This window comes from Peromyscus leucopus, chromosome 5, assembly GCF_004664715.2.
Source record: "Peromyscus leucopus breed LL Stock chromosome 5, UCI_PerLeu_2.1, whole genome shotgun sequence".
Classification (NCBI taxonomy): domain Eukaryota; kingdom Metazoa; phylum Chordata; class Mammalia; order Rodentia; family Cricetidae; genus Peromyscus; species Peromyscus leucopus.
The window spans coordinates 113,523,048-113,531,797 of NC_051067.1; positions in this window are offsets into that span (position 1 = coordinate 113,523,048).

Genomic DNA, 8,750 nt, shown 5'->3' on the forward strand with positions numbered 1-8,750 from the left:
ACCCTTCCCTGCTCTTCCCGGACCAGAGTTCTGTTCCTAGCACCAATGCCAGGCCGCTCAACTGCCTATAGCTAACTCCAGCTCCAGTGGATCCTATGCCCTTTCTGGCTTCCATGGGAACACACACATTTTGGTTGTTGTCGTTGTTTGTTTTGTTTTGTTTTTTGAGACAGGATCTCACTGCATAGCTTTAGCTGGTATGGAGCTTGCTTTGTAGACCAGGCTAGCCTCTGCCTCCTGCGTACTAAGATCAAAGGTGTGCACCATCACGTCCAGCAATACATAATTTAAAAATTCTTTAAAACATTTATCTTGAGATTTGAAGTTACCCTGAATTTTTTGGTAGGCTCTTAAGTTTTGGTATCTTACTCCATCTTACATCACAACCCCTAGGAGAAAATCCTGAAGGAAGAACAGGGAATCATGCCTCCTTCACAGAAGGAAAACTAGGGGCCTTGGAGGCAAAGCCTGAGGACTAGGTATGTCATCAGAGTCTTGTTAATAACAAAGAGGAAGGACCACACACAGCTTTACCTTCTCAGCTAGGGACTATGATTTGTAATCAGACTCCAGGTTCTGAGGTTGCCTCATCCAACTGGCTTTTGTCTTTCTTTCGGAAAACATTTTTCCAGGTTGCCTCTGCTTGTTGCCCAGGCAGGGCTAGCATTAGCATTGTGTAGTAAGCCTGTCTCAGAAGCCTCAGGGCCACCACAGCAATAGAAGCATTTAAGGTTAGGCTAGCTGGTCTCACCCTCCAGGGGTAGGTAAAAGTTCTGCTGTGACTATAGGTCTGCTAGGGAACAGCTAGCTGTCAGGCCTGGGCAATGAGACCTAAATGGTCACCCTCACCCCATTCTCACACCTACTGTGTTTCAAACACTTGGCATGGCAAAAGCCGCCAAGCATAGGCTCCTCAGATGTGTCTGCTGATGGCATCTGTGGGAAAGGCTGTTACTGTTTTTCACTACTACCTTAAACACCCATTGTCAGAAGTTGAACAAACAAGTTAGCCATCTATTCAGAATTGTAACACTCACATTTTTGCCCTAGCGATTCCACATCTAGATATGTGATCTTGCAGATATACTGTATCAAGATGTATAAATAATAGCAGTAATTACAACATTGTTTATAGAGTAGAAACAGCCCAAATATACATCATAAGGGAGGAACCATAGCAAAATACCATGTAGACATTAGAAAGAATCAGGCAGACTCATGTCTAATGGATGAAATAATCTCCATGACAGTGTAGTGGGAAACAAGAACAGTGTGGATGGCATGATAACAGCTAGTTTACTATATTTATTTATTTTTGAGACAGGGTCTCATCATGTAATTCTGGCTGGCCAGGAACTCATTTTGAAGAGCAGGCTGGCCTCAAACCCACAGACATCCAGCTGCCTCTGCCTCCCAAGTGCTGGGATCAAAGGTGTGCGCCACCACACCCAGCCTTGTTATTTTTAATTATGTAGTATCTAAAAATATTTTGTATGCAAACAAAAGGATATGTGTAAATTCTAAAACAAGCAGTATATTAACTAAGACAGAAACTTGAGTTGACTTTTGTACTCCAAACCATATCTATTCTGCCTCCTGGTTACTAAATAGTAGCCACTGACTGTGAGTTCTGTTTTGTTTCTGTGTTTTTCCTGTCCTGGGCTTGAACTCAAGTACATGCTAAGTAAGCATTCTACAAATAAGTTACACTCCCAGTTTATATTCACCTTTTATTTTCACCTTTTAGATTTGTCTTACTTATGTATGTGTGTGTGTGTGTATTTGTGTGTATGCACACACTCGTGTGCAGGCATTCATGTGAGTATATGCATATGCATGAGGGGCCACAAAGGCCAGAAAAGGACATTGGATCCCTGGGAATGAGTTACAGATGATTGTGAGCCACCTAGTGGGGTGCTGGGAATCAGATTCAGGTCCTCTGGAAGAGCAACAAGCACTCTTTAACTGCCAGTCATCTCTCCAAGCCTATATTTTATTTTTAATTAAAATAATCTTTGCCTCTCATCTCATCCTAGAATCGCTGGGATTACAATCAGGTGTGTGTTACCTTGTCTAGCTTTGCACACATTCTAGAGATTCAAACTTGTATGGCAAGCTTTCTGCCTTCCACGCCATCTCCCCAGCCGCTTTATCTTTTATTTTAGCAATCTGTATGTGCCTGCAGAATATATTGCTTGAATTAAGTCGGTTTTGTGTTCTGTGAAAAGCACATAATGTTTATTTGTCGCTGTGTAGCTTTGCATATTTCAGTGTTTTAAGGTTCATCCGTGTTGCTGAGCATCACCACAGTGTCTAATCATCATGTCTTATTCCACTGCATGAACTTATCCATTTTCCTTGACCTCTGCATAGGAAGCACACCCCCTTTTTCTCTTTCTCTCTCTCATTACAGGGTCTCACTGTGTAGTCCTGACTGATCTGGAACGTGCTTTGTTGACTAGGCTAACCTGGAACTCACAGAATCTGATGGCCTCTGCTTCCTGAGTACTGAGATTATTGGTGTGTGCCAGCATATCCAGTTCTTTCTTTTTCTTCTATTATAGGCATTCTTGTACATATGGGTAAGAATTTCTATAGCTTATATACCTAGAGATATAAATTACTGTGTCCTAGGATGTACAAGTGTTAAATTTATAATATAATGCAAATTAGCTTCTAAGTAACTATACTGTTTTACATTCCTGTGAGAATTATATGAAAATCCCCACCTCCTTGATAGCAGAATACCTACATAAACCATGCGGTATTTTTACATATATGAAATTTATATATTCCCCTTCATATAATTACACACTCAACATTCATTTTATACTTTGGGTTATAATACAATTCTACTTTATTTTTTGCCCAAACTTCTGGCCGCTAGGGAGCTCTTGTGTGTTGTTGATGTATTTCTGCAGATCTAGAATTAGCCAATTCCTCATAGCTCTCTGGCTCCTTTTATTGGATGATGGTATTAGCAAATAAGATGTGGGCCAGGAATGGTGGTGGATCCACAGGAATACAACACTCGGGCTGTAGAAGTAGGAGGGACACACGTTTAAGACTAACATGTTTCACACTCCCCCAAAAGTTAATAAATGTAAAGTATGAATAATTTTCTCCAATAAATTTGCTAATTAGATGAAATGAGCTCATTGTTTTCAAATATACAAATTGTTAATACCCTTTGAAGAAGAAATAGATGAACTGATAGCCTCATGCTTATTAATAAGACTCAACTCATACTTTTAAACTTTCAAAGGAAATTCTAGGCCCGGGGGCTTCACTGGCAAATCCTTCCTATGCAGCATTGGCTTTACTGGTGGTGTTAGCAAATGCTTAAAAACAGCAAGCTGGGCTGCAGAGATGGTTCAACAGCTAAGAGCACCAACTGTTGCTCTTGCAGAGGACTCGTTTTCAGTTCCCAGCACCCACATGGTGACTCATGGTTATCTGCAACCCCAGTTCCAGGAGATCTGATGTTCTCATCCCTGAGGGCGCCTCTGATCCCTGAGGGCGCCAAGTTTGAATGTGGTGCACATACATACATGCAGGCAAAACACTCACACACATAAATAAAAATAAATACATCTTTAAAAAGAAAAAAAAAGAAAAAAAAAAAAAAAAAAAAAAAAAAAAAAAAAAAAAAAAAAAAAAAAAAGAAAGAAAGGATTCGACACAATTCCCCCAGAAATTGAGTAAGAGATAACACTTCCCACCTCATACTTAGAGACTGTGGTGGTTTGAATGAGAAATGTCTGCCATGGGTTCATGTATCTGAGCACATCATCCCCAGCTGGCAGCACCGTTTGGGAGGTCTAGGAGCATGGGCTTACTGGAGAAAGTATGTCCCTGGGGGTGGACTTTGAGAGTGTGTAAGCCCTCCCCATTCCAGGTCATTTTCTCGACTTCCTGTTTCTATCTGGAGATGTGATCTCAGCTTCTGCTGCTTGCCGCCACGCCACCCTGCTGTGATGAGCTCTCCCCCCTCTGGAACTGTAGGACAAAATAAACTCTTTCTTCCATAAGTTGTTTTTGTTTTTGTTTTGGGAGTATTTGTTTTGTTTTGTTGTTGTTTTGTTTGTTTGTTTTGAAACAGGGTTTCTCAGCTCTGGCTGTCCTGGAACTCTGTAGACCAGGCTGGCCTCAAACTCACAGAGATCCCTCTGCCCCTGTCTCCCAAGTGCTGGGATCAAAGGCGTGCGCCGCTGCCGCCGCCACCACCGCCACCACCACCACCACCTGGCCTGTAAATTGCTTTTGGCCATGGCAATCTATCACAGCAACAGAAAAGTAACTAATGTAGAGGTCAACATTATTCTAAGCCCCAAACCAGATTAAAACATGACATAAATAAATAAGCTACAGACAGCACCACTCACCAACATCGCTGGAGAATTTCTAGCGTGTGCATGAATGAATGCATGTGGGTACACAGGTGCCGCTGCACACATTGTTGAGGTCAGAGGGCAACCTCAACTGTCAGTCCTTGCCCTCTACGTGATTTGAGGCAGGTCTCTTCACGGCTGCACAGACCAGGCTAGTTGACCCACAAGCTTCTAGAGTGTCTCCTATCCTTACCCTCCATGTTGCTGTGCGTGTGCTGGGATTACCGATGAATGTTACCACGTCTGGCTTTACAGGGGTTCTGAAGATCTGAACTCAGGCAGAGCTTTTTACACTCAGTCATCTCTCCAACCTCACACAAATTCTTTTTTTTATTAAGAAAGTTTTTATTCATTTTATATAATAATCACAGATCCCCTTCTTCCCTCCTCCCGCCCCTCCAGCCTCCCCCCTAAACTACCCCTATTCCCTCCTACAGGAAGGTAAGGCCTCCCATGGGGAGTCAGCAGAGCCTGGTACATTCAGCTGAGGCAGGTCCAAGCCCCTCCCCCTGCTTCAAGGCTGTGCAAGGTGTCCCACCATAGGTAGTGGGCTCCAAAAAGCCCGCTCATGCACCAGGGATCCTGATCCCACTGCCAGGGGCCCCTTAAGCAGATCAAGCTACACAACTGTCTCGCTTATGCAGAGGGCCTAGTCCAGTCCGACGGAGGATCCACAGGTGTTGGTCTAAATTTCATGAGTTCTCACTAGTTTGGTTTGGTTGTCTCTGTAGGTTTCCCCATCATAATCTTGATGCCCCTTGCTCATAGAATCTCTCTTCTCTCTCTTTGACTGAATTCCTGGAACTCGGCCTGGTGTTTGGCTCCCATGCAAATTCTTAACAAAACTTTAGCAATACAACAACACAAAACAATACGAATAAATAGGGTCTATTTCAGGTAGTGGAGTTTAGTGGGATTTTTGGTTTGTTTTTTAAGATTTATTTATTATGGATACAGTGTTCTGCCTGCATGTGTCCCTGCAGGCCAGAAGAGGGCACCAGATCTCATTACAGATGGTTGTGAGCCACCATGTGGTTGCTGGGAATGAAGTTTAGTTTAACATTAGGAGCTTAATAACATTCACCACATAAACAAACTAAAAAATTCAAAGCTGTGTGATCATCAAATGAATGCAGAAAAGGCATTTGGCATAATCTAGTCAAACATTTCTGACATCCATTCATCTCCTTTCGTCCCATTGAGAACAGAAAGCTTATCTTCAACTTGATAATTTACAAATCCCTCAACAAATGTCAAACTCAATGGTGAAAAGACAGTATTTTCCCATTCACATCAGGAAGAGTGTGAAGATCCCATATCTGTTTATTTGTCATGATACTAAAGATTTTTCCTTTTGAGACAGTCTCACTATATAGCCCTGGCTGTCCTGGAACTCACTAGATAGAGCCGACTGTCTTCAAATTCACAAAATCCATCTGCCTTTGCCTCCTGAGTGCTAGGATTAAAGATATAAATCACCACACCTGGCTTTTGTTTTGTTTTTTTTGGGGACAGGATCTCAAGTGTTCCAGGCTGGCCTCCAACTCTCTATGTGCCCAAGGAGGACCTTGAACTCTTGATGTTCCTGATTTCACTCCCACATGCTGGGATTACAGGTGCAGGGATGTTATGCCTGACCCTGTGGTAAACTCTTAACCAGTGCAAAGATCAATAAAAAGAAAAGGCATTTATTCAGGCTCATAGGAAAAGGATTGAATTGTCTTCATTGGGAGATGATGCCATGGTCTACGTAGAAAATCCAGGAAAAATTCACACACACACACACACACACACACACACACACACACACACACACACTAGAACAAATGAAGTTAGCAAGCATATAGACTCAAGGTCAATTTACAGAAATCAATTATACTAGAAAGAAGTGGTCAGAAGTTGAAATGAGAAAGGAAACACTTGATATAGTATTAAACTTGGGAAATAGAGGGACTGGGTGATGGCTTAGTGGGTAAAGTGCTTGGTATACAAACACCAGGACCAGGTGAGGTTCCGCATACACACGTAAATTTATGACAGAAGGCTTGGTGGCTGCCTGTAATCCCAGTTCTCAGGAGGCAGAGATAGAAGCCCCAACGCAAGCCGAATAGCTAGCCTAGCAGAATGGTGATGAGAGACCCTGCCTCAATGTACAATGTACAAGGCGGAGAGTGACCAAAGACCTCAGCTATCAACCTCTGGCTTCCATACACATGTGCATCCATATGCATCCGCATATGTGACTATCCATAGGCACATCAACACTCACCATTCACCATGAGAAAAAGAGTGCATGTATTCCTATGAAATAGAATTATATCTGACAAAAGTCACTCAGTGATTATATACTAATAGCTATAAAACATTGCTGAGAAAATTTTCTAAGTATTGACATATACTCTGTTTAAGGTCATCCTTGACTACATAATGAGTTGGGGGCTAGCCTGGGCTACATGAGACCCTGTTTTAAAAAATAACATGCTGGAATACTTAATAGTATTAAGATGTCTGTTTTTCCTAATTTGATCTATAGATTTAATGTGCAATTATGTTCTGAGAGTTCTATAACTCTCATCATACACATGCACACATGCACACACCAACCTCAGTCCACTCTCAGCTCCTGTGAATCCTTACTCAATTCTTCCTCTCTCTTCTCCTTTGGAAACACTGTGGGCAAATATTGAATGGAGCAATGAGTCTTGGCACAAACCCTAGGCCATGAACTTGCCGAGGGAGTATATTGGCCACAAGTAAGATTGTAAGCTATCTGCCTACGGCCTGGCTTCTACCTGCTTGTGCACTCATGTCTTGCTACCTTCAGCTTAAGTCTACAGAAAATCTGCCCACGTGCAAAGAACTCACCCTGTGGCCTCCCAGCTGCAGCCCAAGAATGGATCTCTGCAGATTTACTGAGGGAAAGCCAATCTTCCAAAATGTCCATCAATGGCAGAGACTATCAAGGAATGATTACACATGCCTGTAATCCTTGTACTTGGGAGGCGGAGATAGGATTATTGCAAGTACAAGGCCAGCCTGGTCTACTTAATGAGTTCCAGATCAGCCAGGGCTACGGAGTGAGACTCTGTCTTAAAAAGACAAAAATACAAATTAAAGAAAAAAAAAAAAAAACAAAAACCTTCGAATAACCCAGAACCCCTAATCAGGACTTTCATATTTCCCTTCCCTCAGGCTGTTGAAGGCTGAGGTGTCCAGAGCCTCGGCTCCCTCAGTGTTCCCCAAGGGGGAAATGATCTGACTGTTGTGGCACTGCATGCCATGCAGCAAGAAAGCTATCCCGTTTCTCACCTTCACCCCCAGTCTTATTGGCTATGCCAAGGAGAAAGCCTTTGTTTGACAATGCTCTCTCACCCTTTGCTGAAGATCAGAGCTCTTGCCATTCAGCCAAAGCCTGGTGAGACTTCATTAGCAATCACATAGCATTGTCTTCATTGTTGCATTTACCATCACAGCTACCTTAGACAGGTGACAATGGCTGCTGGGTTTTACTTTTTTTTTTCTTATTTATTTAAATTTTTTTCCCATTTTACATACCAACCACATTTCCTCCTCCCATCCATCCTCCCACTCCCCCACTGTGTTCCCCCCCCCCCCTCCCCCCCCCCCCCCCCCCCCCCCCGCCAACCCATCCACCATCCCCTCCTCCGAAAGGGTAAAAGGGTAAGGCCTCCCATGGGGAGTCAGCAAAGCCTGGTACATTCAGTTGAGGCAGGTCCAAGCCCCTTCCCCCTGCATCAAAGCTTACCAAGGCATCCCACCATAGGTAATGGGCTCCAGAAAGCCAGTTCATGTACTAAGGATAGATCCTGATCCCACTACAGGGACCCCTCAAACAGACCAAGCTACACAACTGTCTCCCATCTGCAGAGGGCCTAATCTGGTCCCATGGAGGCTCCACAGCTGTTAGTCTAGAGTTCATGAGTTCCCACTAGTTTGGTTTGGTTGTCTCTGTAGATTTCCCCATCATGATCTTGACCCCCCTTGCTCATATAATCCCTTTTCCCTCTCTTTAACTGGACTCCCAGAGCTCTGCCTGGTGCTTGGCTGTGGATCTCTGCATCTGCTTTCATCAGTTACCAGATGAAGTTTCTATGATGACAGAGTATTCACCAATCTGATAACTGAGGCAGGCCAGTTCAGGCACCCTCTCCACTATTGCTAGTAGTAGCTGGCATCATCCTTGTGGATTCCTGGGAATTTCCCTAGCACCCAGTTTTTCCCTAACCCCATAATGGCTCCCTCTATCAAGATATCTCTTTCATTGCTTTCCCCCTTGGTCCCTCCCCCACCTCAACTATCCTGTTCCCTCATGTTCTCATTCTCCACCCTCTCTCCTGT